The sequence below is a fragment of the Marmota marmota genome, unplaced genomic scaffold, assembly GCF_001458135.2.
Source record: "Marmota marmota marmota unplaced genomic scaffold, marMar, whole genome shotgun sequence".
In the NCBI taxonomy this organism is placed as follows: domain Eukaryota; kingdom Metazoa; phylum Chordata; class Mammalia; order Rodentia; family Sciuridae; genus Marmota; species Marmota marmota.
In genome coordinates, this window is record NW_026000338.1 from 1,647,203 (window position 1) to 1,669,981 (window position 22,779).

Here is a 22,779-nt window from a genome sequence, read left to right on the forward strand (position 1 = left end):
ATGAATGGATAAAAAAATGTGGCATATATACACAATGGAATTTTACTCAGCAATAAAAGAGAATAAAATTATGGCATTTGCAGGTAAATGGATGGTGTTGCAGAAGACAATGCTAAGTGAAGTTAGCCAATCCCCCAAAACAAATGCCGAATATTTTCTCTGATATAAGGAGGCTGACTCATAGTGGGATAGGGAGGGGGAGCATGGGAGGAATAGACAAACTCTAGATAAGGCAAAGGGGTGGGAGGGAAAGGGAGGGGGCAGGGGGTTAGCAAGGATGGTGGAATGTGATGGACATCATTATTTAAAGTACATGTATGAAGACATGAATTGGTATGAACATACTTTATATAAAACCAGAGATGTGAAAAATTGTGCTGTATTTGTATAATAAGAATTGTAATGCATTCCACTGTCATTTATTTTTTTTAAAATCAATAAAAAAGAGAAAAAAATAAAAATGACAGTGTTGCTTAGTCTTTCCCAATATTTATGCATTTTAGCTCTTACTGCAATTGCTAGGATTTCCAGTACTATTAGGAAACAGAAGTGATGCTAGTGGACATCCTGTCCATGCTGTCAATCATAAGCAAAGAATATTCAGCATTTCACCATTAAGCAAGATATTCATTGTAGGATTTTCATACATACCTGTTAACAGATTGAAGACATTTTCTTCTATTCTTAGTTTGCTGAGATATTTAAATGAACAGTTGTTGAATTCATTTCCTTTATCTATTATATTTTTTTAATCCAACACTGAGGTAAATTACATCAATTGATTTTCTTTTTAAAATTTATTTATTTATTTTTATTGGGGCATCACATGTGCTATATTTGAACATGTATATAACATAATTTTATCAATCTTATTCCCCAAGATCTTTCCTTTCCCTCCATTCTTCCTTTCCTCTGATGCACTTGCTTTACTCTATTGATCTCCCTTCTATTATTCTTTTTAAATTAAACTTCTTTTTAAAAAATATTTTTAGTTGTAGATGGATACAATACCTTTATTTATTTATTTTTATGTGGTGCTGAGGACTAAACCTGGTGTCTCATACGTGCTAGGCAAGTGCTCTAACACTGAGCTACAACCCCAACTTCATTTAATTAGTGCACATATCCAAGATGATCATACCCAGCAGAGTTAACCTTTGAATCATAGAAGAAATAAAGAGCTTCCATAATAAGTAATAGAATTCATGATCACTAAACCAGCATTACAGAAGATTCTTAAGGAAATCCTAGACCCAGAAATCGAAGAAAGATAAACACAATCATGAGTGTATGTGAGCAAATACATTCCAATAGAAGAGTAGTTAAGCTGATGAGAATTAGGAAAGAATCAAATGTTATTGATACAGAAAACCACCAAACCTCTAATATGAATAAGAGAAAAAGAAATGAACATAGAATATTCAAAACAAGCTAAAGAACAATAAGAAAATGACAGGAACAACTACATAACTTACAATAATAACACTGAGTGTAAATCATCTTAATTCTCCAACTAATAGACCCCAAATTGCTGGCTGGATTAAAAAACAAGACTCAACAATATACTTCCTGCAAGAAAATTACTCATCTGCAAGAACATACACAAATTGAAAGTGAAAGATGAAAATGATATTCAAAGCAAAGGGAATCCTAAAACAAGAAGGAATTTCTATATTCATATCTGACAAAACAGACTTCAAGTTAGAGGAGACAGAGCTTATTACATACAGATAAATGGAATAATTCACCAAAATATATAATAAGTGTAAGATATGTGCACCAAATGTCGAAGCACTCAATCTTACAAAGTGAACATGACTGGACCTTAAGGGAGTGATAGGTCCCAACACAATTAGAATGGGTAACATCAACATCTCATTCCATCAATAGAGAGATCAGTAGACAAAATGTCAACAAAGAAACATTAGAGTTGAATTATACTACAGATCAAATGAACTTTAACAGATATCTGAAGAATATTCTATCCAACAGCTGCAGAATATATATTCCTTTCATCAACACATGGATTTTTTTTTTCCAAAAGAGATCCTATACTAGGCCATAAATCAAGTCTTAATAAAACTCAAAACTATGGGCTGGGGTTGCAGCTCAGTGGTAGAGCACTTGCTTACCACATGTGAAGCCCTGGGTTTGATCCTCAGCACCACATAAAAATAAATAGAATAAAGATATACAAAAGATTTTAAAAAACAACTATTAAGAAATTAAAAAACTGAAATAATTTCTTGAATCTTATCAGATCATAATGGAATGAAACTAGAAATTAACAGCAGGAGACACTTCAGAAATTATGTATGCACATGGAGATAGAACAGTGGACTTTTGAATGTAAAATGAGTCATCAAAGAAATTGGGGGATACATTTTAAAATTCATACAATCAAATGAAAATGGAAATACAACATATCAGAAGAATCTATGAGATGCAGCAAAAACATACTAAGAGGGAAGTTATAGGCATGAATATCTACATTTTAAAAAGAGAGATCTTAAATAAATAGGCTAATGATGCTTCTCAAGGAATTATAAAAAGAATAAACCAAACATCAAATCAGCAGAAGGAAATCAACAGTAAATATCAGGGCAGAAATAAAGGAAATAGAGACTAAAAGAACAGTATAAAGGTTCAGTGAAACCAAGAGTTGGTTCTTTAAAAAGATGGAGTTGAAAAATTTTAGCAAAACTAGAAAAGAGACAAAAAACCCAAATAAATAAAATTAGAGATGGAAAAGGGGATATAAAACAGATATCAGATACCACTAAAATTCCTAGGATAATTAGGCATCAGTTTGAAAAACCATATGCCAATATACTGGAAAATCTAGAAGAAATGGACAGATTTCTAGACACAGACAACCAAAATTGAACCAAAAGGATATAATAAACCTAAAGGGATCAATAACAAATAATGATATTGAAGTAGTAATAAAAAGTCTCCCAATAAATAACATCCCAGGACTGGATAGATATAAAATCTTATACTAATAGCCTCTTTACCTAAGGTCTAATTGCCCAATATATCATGTCTGGATTTCAAGAAAAAAAAACTATAAGCACATTAAGAAGCATGCAAAAACAGTCTGAAGTGACAAAGCAAACTTTACAATCAATTCTGATATGTCACATATTTTTGAATTATCAGACAAGGAATTTTAAATAATCATGAAGAATAGGTTGAGGGCTCTAGTGGAAAAACATAAAACATGCAATAATGGATGAATTATATAAGCAGAGAGGTAAAAATTCCAAGAAAGAATCAAAAGGAATACTAAAAAAATGTTTAAATGCTTTAAAAGAAATGAAGAACGCATTTGCTGGGCTCATGGGCTCATGTCAAAGCCAAGAAAAGAATCAGTGAACTTAAAGATAAAGCAATAAAAATTTCCCAAATTTAAAAAGCAAAGATAAAAAAGAAAGAAAACAACAAAAGAAAACATTTGAATACTATGGAATAATACCCAAACCACAATAATATATCCATAATTTGAATACCAGAAGAAGACAGTGATAACAGCGAAGAAACATTTGAATAAAATCAGAGAATGCTCTAAAATTAATGAAACTAAACCAAAGCTACTAGAAGCTCAGGGAACATCAAGCAGGATTTGAAAAAATAAAATACATTGAATAGTTGTACAATATTCATATTGCAGAAAACCAAACAAAAAGAAAATTTTAGAACAATTTACAAAGTTAAAAAACACATTCTATATGAATGAAAAGGATGAGAATTATAGTGGAAAATGTATCAACAATCATGTAAACAAGAAGAGAATGGAATAAAATAATTAAACTGCTAAAAGAAAAAGCATACCAACCTAGAGTTCTATATCCAGCAAAATTAACTTCAAAAGTGAAAGAAAATATGGGGCTGGGTTGTGGCTCAGTTGTAGAGTGCTTGTCTAGTTCGTGTGAGGCCCCGGGTTCAAACATCAGCACCACATAAAATAAATGAACAAAATAAAACAAAACTATTATGTCAATCTACAACTAAATTTAAAAATGTGAAAGAAAATAGAAGCTTTCTCAGACAAACGAAAATTTCAGAATTCATTGCCAATAGACATATCTTCCAGAAAATGTCCACAGTTCTTCAAAAGAAAAATGATATAGGTCAGAATCTTGAATCTATATGAAGAAAGGAAGGGTTTTGAAAGGAATAAAACAAGTACAAATGTAATTTAATTTTCTTATTCATACTTGATCTAAAAGTTAACATTGTTCAAAGTAATAATAATAACAACAACGTATTTGTGAATATAACACAGGAATAAGTGAAACTAATGGCAGCAATGTTACATCAATGGCAGGGGGAATGCTATTATCATATTCCTGTACCATTTATTAAGTAGAACATTATTATTTGATGATCAACTTGCATTATTTTAAGATGTATACAATAAACTCTATAGAGACAAACACTAAACTGTTTGTTAAAATGTCTTAGGGATATGCCATGAGAGAAGATAGAGTAAAAACAAACTGTTCAATTAAAATTAGAAAAGACAGAAAAGAATACAGAAGGGTTAAAAATATGGTTGATATTAATCCAAATATGTCAATAAAACTTTAAATGTGAATGATGTAAAAACATTGATTAAAAGACTCAGGGAATGTTTTCTCTGATAAGTGGATGCTGATCCACAATGGGGGGTTGGGAAGTGTGAAAGAACTTTGGATTGTGCAGAAGTGAGTGAGGGCTTGGGAGAGGATGTGGGATAGGAAGGATGGTGGAATGAGACAGACATTATTACCCTATATACTTATATGATTACAGTATTCTGAATCGTGTACAGCCAGAGGAAGGAGAAGTTGTGCTCCATTTGTTTATAATGTGTCAAAATGCATTCTACTGTCATGTATATCTAACTAGGACAAATTTTAAAAAGTGTTTAAAAAAGACTTTCAGGGGTTGGAGTTTAGTTCAGTGGTAGCACACTTGCCTAGCAGGTGTGAAGCACTGTGTTCGATCCTCAGCACTACATAAATATAAATAAATAAATAAATAAATTGACTTGTCTTCCTACAACACTCTCTCTCTCTCTCTCTCTCTCTCTCTCTCTCCACACACACACACACACACACATACACACACAAAGAGGGACTATCAAAGTACCCCCCCAAAATGACCAAACTATAAGTAGTCTACTAGAAATTCAATTTAATTATAAAGATTGACAACTTAGAAGTAAAGGAATGGAGACGATATATCATACTAATACTAATCAAAATAAAGATGGCACAGCTATATTAATTATAGACAAAGCAAATTTTGGAAAAGGAAAGTTATCAAGAATAAAGAATAGCAAAAGATGATAAAGGATCAATTCTCCAAAAATACAAAACACTTCTTATTGTATATGCATGTAATAATAGAGTGTTAAATTACCTGAGTTAAAATTGTTATTATGGCAAAATTTTGTTACTGATGAAGATTTTAACACCCCTTTGTCAGTAATAGATCAAGTAAATAGAAAACCATAAACCTCAATCAGTTCACCTAAACAGCTTGATAAAGCATCTTGGTCTAATTGACATTGAAGAATGCTTTATCTAAAATAACTGAATGAATACACATTCTTCTCAAGCTCACATGGAATATTCACCAACAGAGACCACATTGGAACACATACAAAAGAGTAGAAACTATGTAAAGTACATTCTCAGACTCCAATGTAATTAAGTTAGAAATTGATAACAGGAAGATAGATGGGAAATCCTTTTCAGTATTTAGAAATTAAACACCACACATTTAAATAGCACATGGTTCAATAAAGAAATCTCAAGAGAAATTATAAATATTTTGAACAGAATAAAAACACAACTTATTAAAACACATGGGATATCAGTGATTAAAGGGAAATTTACAGCATTAAATGCATATATTAGAAAAGGAGAAAGATTTAAAATCAATAGTCTAAGTTCTCCACTTATAAAACGAGGAAAAAGAGCATAGTAAGCCTAAAGCATGTAGAAGAAATTATAAAAATGAGAACAGGAATCAATAAACAGAAAAGGATAGAGAAAAAAATCAATGAAACCAAAAGCTAGTTCTCTGAAAAGATACATACCTCTAGTCACATTAATAAGGATAAGAAAAGAAAACACAAATTGCCAATATCAGATGTGAAAGAGTAGTGATCACTACTCTACGCATGCACATTAGGAAGATCATACAGGAACATTATGAACAATTTTATATCTACACATTTGATAACATCAATTAATTAAATGGACTAATTTCTTGAAAAAACAGGAACTACAAAAATCTCAATGAGAAACAAATGATCTGAATAGGACTGTCTATTAAAGAAATTTTATTAGTAATTAATAATCTTCCAAAAATGAAAACACTGAACCCAGACTGCTTCCTTGCTAAATTCTACTCAACATCTAAAGAAGAAATAATACCAATTCTCTACAGTAACTTCCAGAAAGTGGAAGAAGATGGAGCACTTCCAAACTCATTCTATGAAGTCATTATTACCCTAATACAAAAACCAGATAGAAATATTACAACAAACTACAGACCAATTTTTCTTATAAATATAAATGCAAATGTCCTGAATAAAATATTAACAAATCAAGTAACACAGTCTATAGAAAGAATTATATGTCATGACCAAATAGAATTTACTCTAGGTATGCAAGACTAATTCAACACTCAAAAATTAATAAATATAATCTAAACACATCAAGAGACTAAAGAATAAAATCATATGATTATCATCATTTGATGAAGCAGCATTTGACAAAATCCAATACCCATTCATGATTAAAAAAAACTATTAAAACTAGGAAAAGAGGGAAACTTCTTCAACTTCATAAAGAATATCTACAAAAAAATCTAGAGTTAAAATGATATTTAGTAATAATATCCCCATATTTTTAATGTCTATAGGATCTGCACAGTTTACCCAGTGTTTATTGCTGAGATTAATAAATTACATTTCTTCTCTTTTTTCTTCAAAAGCTTTATTAAGTAATTGTCAATATTTATAGTCACCTTCTTAAAATTCATATATTGAGCATGTTGATTTTCTTTCTTTTTCAATTCAAGTGATTTCTACTCTTAATTGTTAAATTTTTCCTTGGACTACTTTCAGTTAATCTGCTTTTCCCAAATTCCTTAAGTTGGAATTTAGTTTGTTGATTTTAAATATTTCTCCTTTACTAATATAGGCAAGAAATCTATGAATTTCCTTCGAAGATCTCTTACATCTACCAAATTTTGACATGCTGTGCTTTTGTTGAATTTCTGCTCTATGAAAGAGCTAAAAGAATGAAAAGAGAAGCCACATACTAAGAGAAAAATTTTACAAAATACTAATATTGTAAAGAACTGGAATTCAAAATATCCAGAGAATTATTAAATCTCAAGAGTGCTAAAAATATTAAAAATGAGATAAAGACATAAACATACACCTTGCCAAAGAAGATATACAGACGGCAAGTAAGTATATGAAAGGATGCTCAAAATAATTTCATTATGGAATTGTGAATGAAACAGATATATAACTACATGCCTATATAGATAACTAAATTCCAGAACACTGAAATACCAAATAGTCAATAGAATATGAGATTCTGGAACTCTCATTCATTGTTAGTGGGAATACAAAACTGTACAGCCACTCTGACAGACATTTTGGTAGTTTCTTAGAAAACTAAATGTATTCTTACTTTAATTTAATTTTTTTATTTATATATGACAGCAGAATGCATTATAATTCTTATTACATATATAGAGCATATTTTTTCATATCTCTGGTTGTATACATAGTATATTCACACCAATTCGTGTTTTCATACCTGTACTTTGGATAATAATGATCATCATATTCCACCATCATTAATTACCCCATGCCCCTCCCTTTCCCTCCAATTCCTCTGCCCTATCTAGAGTTCCTCTATTCCTCCCATGCTCCCCCTCCCTACCCCACTATGAATCAGCCTCCTTATATCAGAGAAAATTTTTGGCATTTGTTGTTTGGGGATTAGTTAACTTCACTTAGCATTATCTTCTCTAACTTCATCCATTTACCTGCAAATGCCATGATTTTACTCTCTTTTATTTCTGAGTAATATTCCATTGTGTTTATATGCCACATTTTTTTATCCATTCATCTACTGAAGGGCATCTAGGTTGGTTCCACAGTTTAGCTATTATGAATTGTGCTGCTATAACATTGATGTGGCTGTGCCCCTGTAGTATGCTGTTTTTAAGTCCTTTGGGGATAGACTGAAGAGAGGGATAGCTGGGTCAAATGGTGGTTCCATTCCCAATTTTCCAAGAAATCTCCATACTGCTTTCCATATTGGCTACTCCAATTTGCAGTCCCACCAGCAATGTCTGAGTGTACCTTTTCCCCCACATCCTCACCAACACTTATTGTTGTTTGTCTTCATAATAGCTGCCATTTTGACTGGAGTGAGATGAAATCTTACTGTTGAGAGCCACAGCCAAAGGGGCCCCAGCAAACTTCCAGCTGCCAGCTGATGATTGGCTCACAGCGGCCCCAGCAAACTTCTAGCTGCCAACTGATTGGCTCCTCTGCGGTGATGCTCATTGGGTTGTTTCTCCGCCCTGTCAGACCACGGAGATGCTCATTGGGGATCTTTTTTTGGCTCCACCCACGGGACCCAGCCAATCGGCCTCAAGAGCAGGAGGAGTAGGGGAGGTTGAGAGGCTTGTGGGAAGCCGGTGGTGGCAGTTGGGCTCTGAGGGTTTTCCTGAGGAGCTGTGTGGTGCAGTGTGTGTGTTCTAAAAATAAAGTTCGTTTCTTTTGACAAGTGGCTCCTGAATTGTGCCCAGCCAGACTGCGGCATCTTACAGTGGTTTTGATTTGCATTTCTCTAATTGCTAGTGATGATGAACATTTTTTCATGTATTTGTTGTTTGATTGTACATCATCTTCTGAGAAGTGTCCCTTCAGGTCCTTGGCCCATTTACTGATTGGATTATTTGTTTTTTGGTGTTTAGCTTTTTGAATTCTTCATATACACTAGTGATTAGTGCTCTATCTGATGTGTGAGGGGTAAAGATTTGCTTAAACGTATTCTTATAAAATGATCCAGTAATCACACTCTTTAATATTTACCCAATTGAGTTAAAAATATATGTCCCCACAAAAACCTGCACGTAAATTTTGTAATTAGCTTTATTCATAGTTGCCAATGTGGAAACAACCAAGATGTCCTTTCAGTAGGTGAATGGAGAAACCCTGGTATATCCGTATAATGGATATTATATAGCAATAAATGGAAATTTGACATTAAGCACAAAATGAGCCCTGGGTTCAATCCCCAGCACCACACACACATAAAAAGCACAAAATGACATGAAAGAAGCTTAAATGAACATTGATAACTGAAATACATCTGAAAAAACTGTATGAGTCCAATTATTTAACATTCTGGAAAAGGCAAAACTATAGAGGCATTTTAAAAATCAGTGGTTGTCAGGGGCTTCAGGTAGAAGAGAGGGATGCATGGGTGGGACATTAGGGATTTTAGGTAAGTGAACCTATTCTGCATGATATTATAATGTTGGATGCATGTTATACATTTGTGAAAACCCATGGGATGTAGAATTCAAAGATTGAAACCTAGTGTAAACTATGGACTTTAGTTAATAATAATGTATCAATATTGTTCATTTAATTGTAGGAAATGTTAGTAATAGGGAAACCTACAGTTAACATCATACTCAATGGTGAAGACCGAAAACTTTCCTACAAGATCAGGAACAAGACAAGGATGCCAACTTTCACCGTTTCTACTCAACATAGTATTGGAAGTTCAGGCCATAACCATTAGGCAAGAAAAAACTTAAAGGGGATCTAAACTGAAAATGAAGAAGTGAAATTGTTTCTTTGTGCAGATAATATGACCTTATCTGTAGAAAACCCTAAAGAATCCACACACACAAAAGACTTATTAAAACTAATTCAGAAAATTTCTAGGATATATAATGAACACAAAATTACTTGCATTTCTATGTCCTTACAATGAACAATCTGAAAAAGAAAAAATTCCATTTATAATAGCACCAAAACTTATAAAATACTTAGGAATAACTTTAAAAACATAAAAGTTTTATACACTGAAAAATATATAACACTATAGAAAGAAATTAAAGAAGACAAATGGAAAGCATCCTGTGTTCATGAATTGGAAGACGTAATATTGTTAAGATGTCACTACCAAAGCTACCTACATATCTAATAAAATCCCTATCAAAATCTCAAAAATGATTTTTTTGCAAAGCTTGAAAAACTCATAGGGACTCTCAAGGGACCCCAGATAGTCAAAACAATATTGAAAAAGAACAAAGCTGGAAGACTCACACTTCCTGTTTTAAAATTTATCACGACAAAGTACAGTAATTAAAACTGTCTGATACTGCCATATAACCATATATACACTGCTATGGCTTGGATCCTAACTGTCTTCCAAAGGCCTTTATGCCAAAGTCTTGGCTGCCAGCCTGTGAAGCTATTGAAAAGCTGTGGAAACTTTAAGTCATGGAGCCTACTGGGAAGAAGTTTGGTCACTGGGGTTGTGCCCTTGAAGGGGATATTGATATCCAGGCCCCTTCCTGAGTCTTTCTTATGATTCCTGGCCACCATAAAGTGAACATCTTTGACCCATCAAGCACTCCCACCATATTGTTCTGCCTTGACACAGGCCCCAAAGCAATGGATCCAGCTGAACGTGGACTGAAATCTCTGAAATCCTGAGCCAAAATAAGTCTTCTTCCTTATAAGTGGATTACATTAGTATTTTGTTACAAAGATGGAAATCTGACTAATATAAACCAATGGAGTAGAGTAGAGATCCCAGAAATAAACTCTTGTGTATATAGACAAATGATTTTCAGCAAGGGTGTCGAGACTATGCAATAGTGAATGGACATTATTCAACAAATGGCTGGGATATCCACATGCAAAAGACAGACATTGGACCCTTACCATATTCCACATATAAAAATGAAGTCCAAATGATCAAAGACAGAAATGTATGAACAGTTACATAGCTCTTAGAAGAAAACTGGAAATTCTGTGACATTAGATTTGGTGATGATTTCTTGGACTTGACACCAAAAGCATGGGCAACTAAAAAGAAAAAGACGAGTTGGACATTATTAAAACAAAAACTTTTGTGCATCAAAGGACACTATCAATAGTGTAAAATAATCTCACAGAATGAGGGAATATATTTACAAATCATTTATATGATGTCTTAGTCTGTGTGGACTACTATAACAAAAATACCATAACCAAGGTAGCTTATAAACAATAGAAAATTATTTCTCATAGTTTTGGAGGCTGAAAAGTCTGAGATCAAGTTTCTAGCAGATTCAATGTCTGATGAAAGCTCACTTCATCATAGATGTCACCTTTGTGCTATGTTCTCACATGTAGAAAGGGCAAACAAGCTCTCTCAGGCCTCTTGATAAGGGCACTGATGCTATTCATGTGGGCTCTGCTCCCATAATTTAATCATTTCCCAAAGGTCTCACCTCTTCATATCAACACTTTGTAGGTTAAGATTTCAACATATGGATTTTGAGGGGGCAAAAACATTCAGACCACAGCATATGATAAGGAGACTAATATCCATAATATATTTAAAAACTTCTATAAATGAACAAAAATACAAACCACCCAATTTAAAAATGGGTAAAGGACTTGAATAGACATTTCTCCAAATAAGACACACAAATGGCCAATAGGCATATGAAATGATGCTCAATATATATTGGAACCCTTGAATATTACTGGTTTGAATTTAAATTGGTACAGTCACTGAAGAAAACAGCAAGTAGTTTCTAAAACAAACAAACAAACATATAGAATTACTTTATGATTCAGCAATTCCACTGTTGGTATAGACCCTAAAGAATTGAAAGCAGCTCAGGAGGCTGAGGCAGGAGGATCATGAATTCAAAGCCAGCTTCAGCAATGGTGAAGTGCTAAGCAACTCAGTGAGACCCTATCTCTAAATAAAATACAAAATAGAGGATGTGGCTCAGTGATCAAGTTCAATCCCCGGTAGCAAAAAAAAAAAAAAAAAAAAAAAAAAAAAAAAAAAAAAGAAAAGAAAGCAGTGATTCAGGCAGATATCTGTACTCTCATGTTCATGACAACATTATTCATAATAATCAAAAGATGGAAGCATTCTAAATGTCCATCAATGGATGTATGAATAAACTATATATGTATGGAAAAGTATTCAGTCTTAAAAGGAAGGAAATTATGATACTTCTTACAACATTGATGAACCTTGATGATATTATCTTGACCAAAATAAGTCCATCACTAAAGGAAAAATATTATATGATTCCACTTTTATGAGACACTGAGTACTGAATTATTCCCCCAAAATATACACATTGAGGCCCTAACCTTTAATGTGACTGTATTTGGAGATAGGGCTTTTAGGAGGCAATTAAGTTTTAATGAGGTCATAATGGTGGCATCTTAATTTAATAGGATTAGTTCCATTGTAAGAAGAGATCAAGGAGAGCTTGCTCTCTTTCTCTTCCATGAGCACACACGTAGGAAACGTCAGGTGAACACATGGCAAGAGGGTGGCTATCTTCAAGCAAAAAGAGAGCCACCACCTGAAACTGACCATGCTTGTACCCTGATATCAAACTTCTAGGCTCTAGAATAGTGAAAATTAATTTCCGTTGTTTAAGCCACCTAGTCTATGGCACTTTTTTATGGCACTTAGAGCTGACTAATATCCTCAAATAGTCAAATTCATAGAAACAGAAAAGTAGAATCATATTTATCAGAGGCTAATGGGAAGGGAAAAAGGGGTGTTATTATTTAATGGGTAAACAGCTTTGGTTTGGGATGATGGGATAGTTCCGGATGGTGGTAATGGTTGCATAATGATTTAAATGTACTTAAGGCCATTAAACTGTATGTACATTTAAGACAGTTAAAATGTTCAATTTTTGTCATGTATATTTTATCCCAAGGGAGAAAATATTAGGCAAAATTAAAGGAGGGGAATGAGCGCTTTGTACTTTCTGCTCAGTTTTCTTGCAAATCTAGAGTTGCTCTAAAAATAATAAAGTCTATTAGTTTTTCTTTTAAAAAAAACCCTCAATGTCTAAAAAAATAGCTGCAATATACTATACTTACAAGCACCATAGGTCTGACTCCAGCTGACTTTTCTGGATCACAACACATCCTTAGCACATTCTCAGATCTAGTCATAAAAGTCATATTCAGGCCTTGAATATGCTGGACTACTTGTCCATTCAAAACAAACTTTATACATGTTTTTAATATGTTTTCATTGTTAATGGACTTTATTTTTATTTATATGTGGTGCTGAGAATCAAACCCAGTTCCTCACACATGCTAGGCAAGTGCTTTACCACTGAGTCATAACCCCAGCCCCATGAGACTTCATATGTATTTTTGTTGTTTACTACCATGTTAGAGGTTTCCTAAAAAAATCAGTGAGGCTCAAAAGTGAGAAAAAAAATCAGTATTTAGAGATGTTACATGACCAAATGGACTAGAAATAAGTCTCCTACTTTATGATCATGAAATCATTCTACACTGCATGCCAATTGCAAATTATACAAAGTAATATCTGGACTGAGAAAAGAGAGTTGGGGTGAAAGTGACAATAAAGGTTATAGTATTAGTCATAGGGCAAAGACTCAGACTAATGTTTTCACACTTAATTACATTGCCTAGCACAGCAATTAACAAATAGCAGGCAGTCACTTATGATGGATGGAAGAATGAATGGATGGATGGGAAAGTTGAATGAAGAGACAAAAAATGAAAGGATAAATGCTTTATACTTCCCTAGTGACAATATGATCCTATCTCTTTAGTCTACTGCCAATTTCATCCAATCTCGTTCTGTGTATTCCTATATCCTGGCCTGTCATCACATTGTACTCGCCATGTAATCCAAATGTGTTCATGTGCTTCACTTATCTCTGAATGCTCTAATAAATACTAAAACATTCACACAGGTTGTTTCAGGACCTCGGTTGATATCATCTTTCTATATATTCTGCTCAAATCAGTATATGACACATTAGTGGGCACACATACATAAATGGTGTCAGATGCTGACTAAGGAAGTGCAAGTCAGTGAATGCTCACTGTCTTAGTCCATTTTGTGCTTTTATAACAGAATCCCATGGAATAGATAATTTATAGTGAATAGAAATTTCTTTCTCATTGGCTCTGGAGGCTGGAAAGTTCAAGGTCAAAGCCTGGTATCTGACAAAGGGCTTCTTCTTGTATCATTCCATGGCAGAAGACAAAAAGACAAAAGAGAACAAGAGTGAGAGAGAAGTAAGAAGCCAAATTTATCCTTTTATAAGGAACCCACTTCTGTGATAATGCCACTAATCTATTCATGAGGGCCATGCCCTTATGACCTAATCACCTATTAAAGGTCCCACTTCTTAATATTTTTATACTGGGAATTAGGTCTTCAACACATGACCTTTGGGGGACACATTCAAACTACAGTACTAATTGAGGAAATTATCATTATTTAGCACAGATTCTTTACAATAAATGAAAGCACAACTATCATAAGAAATTTTGAGAAATTAAGGTCCTTACTTCTCATACCCAAAAGAGAGCTCATTGCAACATTATTGTAGAAATATAGAAATATCTTCAGATCAATTAGGTGCAAAGGCTTCAGTTAGAGGTAGTTTTTATTTTTGTGCATGATTTACATGATGAGATGGAACTTCTACTTTTGTTTTATAGAATAGCATTCATTGTCACTTCAAAGTAGGCAGTGAAGTACGTCTTGAAAAGAGGTGAGCCTTACTCTGTCAATTCAAGGTTTGTATACTATTACAGCCAGGTTCTTGTGCATGCACACTCTGTATTAACCAGGAGTAACCTTCTTTGGAACAAGGCCTGCATGTTGACCAGTTAGTTTTTTGCAAGTATCACTACCTTCTAAAACTGAATAGAAATACTCATACAGGATAAAAATTCATCATCTAGATTTCTGGTGATGAAATTATGTTGAAGACATAATAGGGTTCTTAGAGTCTCTGCCAAAGCAGATTACAATGACAGGCAGGAAGCTTATACATATGCAACTTCCACAATGAGCTCTTCATTATAGACCATCAAGGTTTAACTTAGCATTAAAATTTGAAATGACAAGGGCAGTGTCACCTCATAAATAAGCTCAAATATTATACTATTACTGAAATAATAAAGTAAATTTAAGGAATTTAGTTCTACCCCAACAAAGGAGTTGATGGAATCCCAGAGTTCCCCCTCTAGTAAGGGCACCAACCTTTCCCATTCACTAAATTGGATCCCTTCACCTTAAATTCCATAAATCAATTAGCAGACGATTTCTGATCAGGATTACTTAGCACCATCTCTTAGCTATTTAATGTCCTGCCACTTAGACTCTGAGGCTCTAGTCACTTGCTATCTTCCACACTTTGCACAAATAATAATCTTGAGTCATCCAGATATAACTCAAAGCCTTCAGTAAGAAAAACAAGGTAGGGGGCTGGGATTGTGGCTCAGTGGTAGAGCATTCACCTCACATGTGCATGGCCGGGTTCAATCCTCAGCACATAAAAATAAATAAATGAAATAGAGGTATTGTGTCCAACTACAACTAAAATATATATATAATACATATATATTTTATATTACACATATATAATATAATTAATATTATTAAATTATTAAATTAATATATTAATATTAATTATGTAATATAATATATAGTATATCTATTTTTTAAAAAAAGAAAAACAAGGTGGACCCAAGCCATGTATACCGTACCATTTATCAGCTGATATTTCTAATCTGAACTATTTTTGGTTGGCAGATTTTCCCATCTTTCTCTTTTAAAAATATTTTTTTAGATGTTGATGGATCTTTATTTTATTCATTTTATTTATATGTGGTGCTGAGAATCGAACCCAGTGCCTTGCACGTGCTAGGCAAGTGCTCTACCACTGAGACACAACTGCAGCCCTTCCTATCTTTCTTTAGCCTTTGCATCTGCTGTTTTTCCACTATGAACAAATAGAATGGAAAAACTGATAAGATAAATGTTCTCTCCCAAAGGATATTTCTTGTGGAGTAAAGGCTAAAAGTCGGAGAGCTAGACTAGAGAAAGTGGTAAAAAAATTGTCAACAATTCCAATTCCAGGAGTAGTCAAAGGTAGTTATACTTTTTCTGATTCCTTGTATTAAATATAATTAAAAGACCTGTGCAGGAGATATAAAACAAGAAGATTCTTGAAAGGTGAAGAGAAGAAGTCCGACTAGCTAGGAAACTTGGGACCATGGAACAATATGTGGTGAGTTCCTGGGGTTTTCTTTTTGCCTCACATATCCCAAATGAGGGAATAGAGAAGCCAGCAACCCAGAAACACCAAAGGACACAATGAAAACAATAGAAAAAATAACAGCCTGTTCTTTATAGCTAAAAGACGAGGGGTGGGGGATTCAGCCTTGTTAGAGAGAAAACTTTCAGATAATTGTTCTACTCCAACAAAAACCAGAAAGAACTGTGGTCTTACCCCATCCTTGCCAGAAAAGACTGTGGAGAGGAAGAACAGCCACTCCTCACAAGTCTGTGATGAGGTACACACCATCTTCCTCTTTGCTGATATCATGCCAGAGAAAGCCAAGCAGAAAGCTGGGACTTTCAATCCTCCAGAAGAGTATCAGTAGAGACTACATAGGGAGCCTGTAGTACATTAACCTCTCAGAAATGAGGTTCAGAGGTGTATCCAAAGTGACCTAGTGAAAAGCTGGGATTTTCACTACCTTCTAGTGGTAATAGTAACAAGACAACCCTTCTTCCCATGTGGAGACCATGTAAGAAGCAGTAAAGGCATTCTTATCCTCCCAGCCAGGGAGGTATAAATGGAGCCACAGTGGGAAGCCATAAATCCCACCCTCCCATCCAGAAGTCCAAGGAGCAGCTCTTTCAGGTGTCAACAAAGGCTACATGGGTAATCTGGACTTCAAACCTACCTGGCACTAATGCAGTGGCAATTACCTTTACCTGCCAGAGTAGTGTCAGGAAAAGCCATCTTTAAAAAAAATGTTTGAAGGCCGGGTGTGGTGGTGCATGCCTGTAATCCCAGCAGCCCGGGAGGCTGAGGCAGGGGGATCACGAATTCAAAGCCACACTCAGCAAAAGTGAGGCACTAAGCAACTCAGGGAGACCTTGTCTCTAAATAGAATAGAAAATAGGGCTTGGGATGTGACCCAGTAGTCAAATGCCCCTGAGTTCAATCCCCAGTACCAACAAACAAAGAAACAAATAAATAAATGTTTGAATAAGCTCCACTATCTCATAATTCCAACAGTGTCCATGTTTACAGCTAAAATTGCTTTTATCAACCAAGAAGCAGGAATGTCTCAAACTGAATGAAAAAAGACAATCAACAGATGACAATGTCAAAATGACAGGAATGTGAGAATTACTAGACAAAGATTTTAAAATAGTTATAAAAACTTCAATGACCAACTGCAAACATACTTGAAAAAAATGAAATAATTAATAAACTTACAGATTCAAGAAACTGAGAAAGTACCAAACAGGGAAAAAACAAAGAAATCCACCCAAGAAATATCAAAATCAAACTCTGAAAACTAAAGCAAAGGAAAGATCTTATTTCTTTCAAAACTAACTCTGAAAACTAAAGACAAAGGAAAGGTGTTATTTCTTTCTCATTGTTCTTGAAAGCAATGAGAAAGAAATAACACCTTTACCAGTGGAGGATAAACAATTTGAATGCCAAGGATTTCTCATTAAAAGAAACAATGGAGACCAGAAGGAAGTAGCACAACATAAAAACCATCAACCCAGAATCCTATATTCAGCTAAAGTATCCTTTATGAATGAAGGTGGAGGCAAAATATTCTCAGATGAAGGAGAACTCAGAATTTATACCAGCAGATGTACTCTAAAAGAATGGCTAAAGAAATCTCCAAACAGAAAAGTAATAATAAAAGAAGGAAACTTGGAACATCAGGAAGGAATAAAGAAAACTTGATAGAGCCCCAAATAGGTAAAGACAATAGTTTTATAACTATTTTAAAATCTTTGTCTGAGAATTACCTCTTTTTCCTCTTGAGTTTTCTAAATTACATTTGATGGATGAAGCAAAAATCATAACATTGTCTGAGGTGGTTCCAAATGTATATAGAGAAAATATGTAAGATAATGATATAAATGGTATAAAATATAAATGATATAAGTGTATGTGTGTGGGGGGTAAAAGGACATCAATGAAGATAAGGGTTAAATTTCACTTTTTAAAAATTATGTTTTTGTTGTATATGGATACAATGTCTTTATTTATTTTTATGTGATGCTGAGGATTGAATCCAGTGCCTCACACATGCTAGGCAAGTGCTCTACCACTGAGCTCCTGTATTCCAGCTCCTGTATTTCACTTTAAAAAGTACAATGAAGTCGGGCACAGTGATGCATGCCTGTAATCCCAGAGGCTCAGGAGGCTGAGGCAAGAGGATCATAAGTTCAAAGACAGCCTCAGTACAAAGCGAGGCATTAAGCAACTCAGTGAGACCCTGTCTCTAAATAAAATACAAAATAGGGCTGGGGATGTGGCTCAGTGATTGAGTGCCTTTGAGTTCAATCCCCAGTACCCCCACCCCTGCAAATAAATAAAAAATAAAAAGTAAAAGGACACCACCAGTGGACTGTGATAAGTTATGTGTGTATAATGTAGTACCTAAAGCAACCATTATAAACGCTTATAGCTATATAAGAGATATACCAAACAATACTATAGACTGCATCATACAACAAGATAGTGAAATAAGCCAGTCACAGGATAAATATTGCATGATTCCAATTAATATGAAATTTCTAAAGCAATAAAACTTCTAGAAGCAGAAAGTAGTATAGTGATTACCAAGGGAAAGGGTACAGAAATTGGGAGGTTGCTGTTCAGGGGGTATAAAGTTTCACTTATGCAAGACAAGTAAGTCTAGAGACCTACTGTATAGTATGGTAGCTATAATCAACAATAATACTGTATACTTAAATGTTGCTAAGAGGGCCAGGTGTGGTGGCACATGCCTGTAATCCCAGCTATTTAGGAAGCTGAAGCAGGAGGATCATAAGCTCAAAGCCAGTGTGCAACACAGCAAGATCCTATCTAAAAAAATGTTGCTAAGAGGGTACATATTTAGTTAAGTATTCTTATCACAAAAATAATAAACAGAGAAGTAAAAAACCAGGGTAACAGGAAACCCTTGGAGGTATTAGTTATACTTAACATCATAGACTGCAGCGGTGGTTTCCCAGGTGTATACTTGAAATATGTACGGCATTTTGGATGTCATTTATACCTCAAATAAAGTGGTCTACAAGTAACAGAGTACACATAAATGAAATGACTATACACATATTGTTCTAATACTTATTTTCTGGTTTTGATTTTATACTTAATTTATATAAGTTATAACCATTTTGAGAAATTGGGTAGATGGTAGCTCTCTATTCTCTAGCTACAACTTCCTTTGAATATATAATTATTTCAAAATAAAAAGTTGAAAAATATACCTTTTCTAATAGTATCAAAATATGAGCAATACAGGAATAATTTTTGTAAAAACTTGTATAAGACCAGTATATTAAAATATATAAAATATTGCTGAGATATTAGGAATAAATACATGGCAAGACATACTATATACATAGATCTGAAGACTTTGCAAGCCTTCCTTACCTCCACTCTCTAATTTCCTAGCACAACCTTTTAAATTACCTGAACCTCTCAGCTCCAGTCTGAGATTTTCAAAGCATTAATGTGGCAAATGTTCATTATTAGCCACAAATACCCTGTGCTTGCTCAACATGACTTAAACCTAGGACTATGGAAGGGTAAAGTCTCAGGGAAGTGGAGAGATAATAGCAATAATGTTTAAACAACGAGAGCATAAAGCAAAACCCACTGAAAGTGACTGCAAGAAACTCTACAGCCTCTCACTTTCAAATCTGCCCACAACTTAACCATTTTCATTGGTTCATTAAGTATAATGGATTTTCAAATTAAAGAGTGAATTTTCAGTATAAAAATCTCCCAAGTTCTTATAGTTTTTATTTGGAAGATGAGAGTATGGATAGTAAGGGAAACCCAGACTGTGTTAGTACACTCACCACTGGGATCTCTTGTTTATAGTCATCAATATGTGAATGGATCTACCTTTGCTTTAAAGGTATACCTTTACTATAAAGACCCTGGAGGACAGAAAAATGGCCATTTCATTGGTGCATCACCTCACAGAGCTTACATCACCCTGCATAAGATGGGCCACATAGTTACTTAATTTTACTCTGTTTCACTCCGGATTCCAGAATTCTGGTGCAGCAATCATTCTATTTTTCACAAGGAATAAGGATTTGGAATAATGGTGAGTTCAGAGGCACCCACCTCTAACAGGAGAAGGCTCAGGAGTGAAGGGCTCTCATTGCTGCTCTCTAGTTCCTAGGATCCTTGGCCTCTTAACCAAATGTAGGAAGAAAAAGAAAAGGTTGTAAGACTGATGAAGAACAAATTCACAAACCCTGTGCATGAGTTGCAGGTACACAAAAGAAAGATAACTAGTAAAGATTTATTCTTTATCCAGGACCTAGCCATGATGCACTGTTGTCAGCCCCAACAGTTAGATTTAGGAACTCATAGAATGAGAGTAAAAGAAGATGTGTTAGTTAGCTTTTCATCACTGTGACCAAAAATGCCTGACAAACAACTTGGAGGAGGAAAGGTTTGTATTGGTTCATGGTTTCAGAGGTTTCAGTTCATGGTTGTCCTACTTCATTGCTCTGTGCCTGAAGTGAAGCAGAACATCATGGTAGATGTATGAAGCAGAGGAAACCTGCTTAGTTCATGGTAGCTACAAAGCAGAGCAGTGGGAAAGGGCCATGGAGAAGATAAATTCCCCCCAAGAGAATGCCCCCAGTGATCTACTTCCTGTAACCATACACACCTTCCTACAGTTTTCACCTCCTCTCAGTAGACCATTAAAATTATTAACCTATCAAATGGATTACAGATAAGGTTAGAGCCCCAAACCCTCACCTCTGGACATTACTGCACTGGGCGCCAAACCTTTAAGTACATGGATCTTTGGGGAACATTCCAGATCCAAACTATAACAGATGACTTGAAGGACAAAAGTTGAAAACCCTTTATACACTTTTGTATCCAAATCACACAGCAGTGGGTTTTTACTCTCATCTTTAGGGGAAACAGAAGAACAACCACTTAGGTCTGGAACCTTGGTGAGAGACTGACAGTTAAGTACTGTCCTGGTGTTAGCAAATACTAAGTCATCCAATAATGGAATAAATAAAATTATCCTACTTTCTTTTGTGAGTATAGCTCATCTGACAACCTCATGGGGAAGTAGAGAAACAGGGTAGGAATGTGAAAGCTCTGGGTCCTCAGTCATAATATCAACTAAAACTTAAAAACCTGACCCATCCCATCTAACACACAGGTAGATACCTAAATGTTTTTAAAGTAGTCAATAGAAGGTACACTCAAGGAAGGAGAAGGAGAGCAGAACACAAAAACTGTGATAAGGGGATAAAAGACTTAATAAATCAGAAGAGTTAAAAACATCCAGAACATCATGATAGTGTTAGACTAACTCTCATGGACATACAATAATCAAATCTAGAACAACCTCCCTCACTCCAGTCAGAAAAGCCTGCCCTAGGAAAGCCCATACCTCATAAGACATGTGTTAAAGTCATAAAAAGTCCTCAAGAGTGAGACATATATAATTAATAATGAAAATGTTTTTAATACTTCAGGTTTATCATGAAATATTTTTGGGGGGTACCAGGAATTGAACCCAGAGAAACTTAACCACTGTGCCACATCCCTAGCCTGGTATTTTTATTTTGAGACAGGGTCTTGCTAAGTTGCTTAGAGTCTTGCTAAATTAATAAGGCTGGCTTTGAACTTGCAATCCTCCTACCTCACCTCCTGAGCCATTGGGAATACAGGCATGATCCACTGCATCTGGCATATCATGAAATATTTTTACAAGAAAAAGAGGCACTGAGGCTGTCCCTCATGAACTCTTATTGAGCAAACTTTGCCAATGTCTTTCTTAAAGCTAGTCTTGATGATCACTTATTCTAAAACAGATAAAGAAGGAAAAATTGATACATTCATATGATCTTTATATAAAATGGATCTGCTTAACATGACATTTCATGGACTGTACTTCTGAGGACTTTCTGGTTGTCTGCTGCACGAAGCATCTCCCACAGGGCATTGATCATAGACCTCTGTATACTTGTTCTTACCTCTGAGAAGTAACCTGTGCATGTAGTCAACTGGCTCTATTTCCTGACAGTGTCTATTTGGGAGGATACCACTCCCATAGAACACCTTCAGTCATATTGTATGAAACCCCAATTACATGATCTTCAGCAGAGACTAGAAGAGGTAGTTTCTACTATGCAGACACTAGGGGTAAGGTAGCCTAAATAGACTTCCTGGATGGAAAATCCTCAGAGATTTGTGGAAATTTCCTCTCAGTACCAAGTCCCTCTCTCTGTTAATGATCTAACCATCCCCTCATTCAGTCAGAAGATTCCCTTATGCACATATCCTTAAAAACATCAAAACTGTCAAATCCCATAAGCTCACACAACTACTGGGCTTCTATTTTAAAAATCTGGCCCTTCTTTTTTTTTTTTTTTTTTT

At 34.7% G+C, this 22,779-nt stretch overlaps 2 long non-coding RNA genes across 3 annotated transcripts in view; both read right to left on the minus strand.

The window, feature by feature from the left end:
- Positions 1-22,779, minus strand: part of LOC125614514 — a 95,091-nt gene that overhangs the window by 35,163 nt on the left and 37,149 nt on the right. The gene's annotated exons all lie outside the window — the stretch shown is intronic.
- On the minus strand, positions 9,164-21,920 carry LOC125614515. Its single transcript, XR_007345105.1, has 2 exons — positions 20,488-21,920; positions 9,164-11,137 (listed from the first exon to the last, which is right to left on the minus strand). It is a non-coding gene; the product is annotated as an uncharacterized LOC125614515 (long non-coding RNA).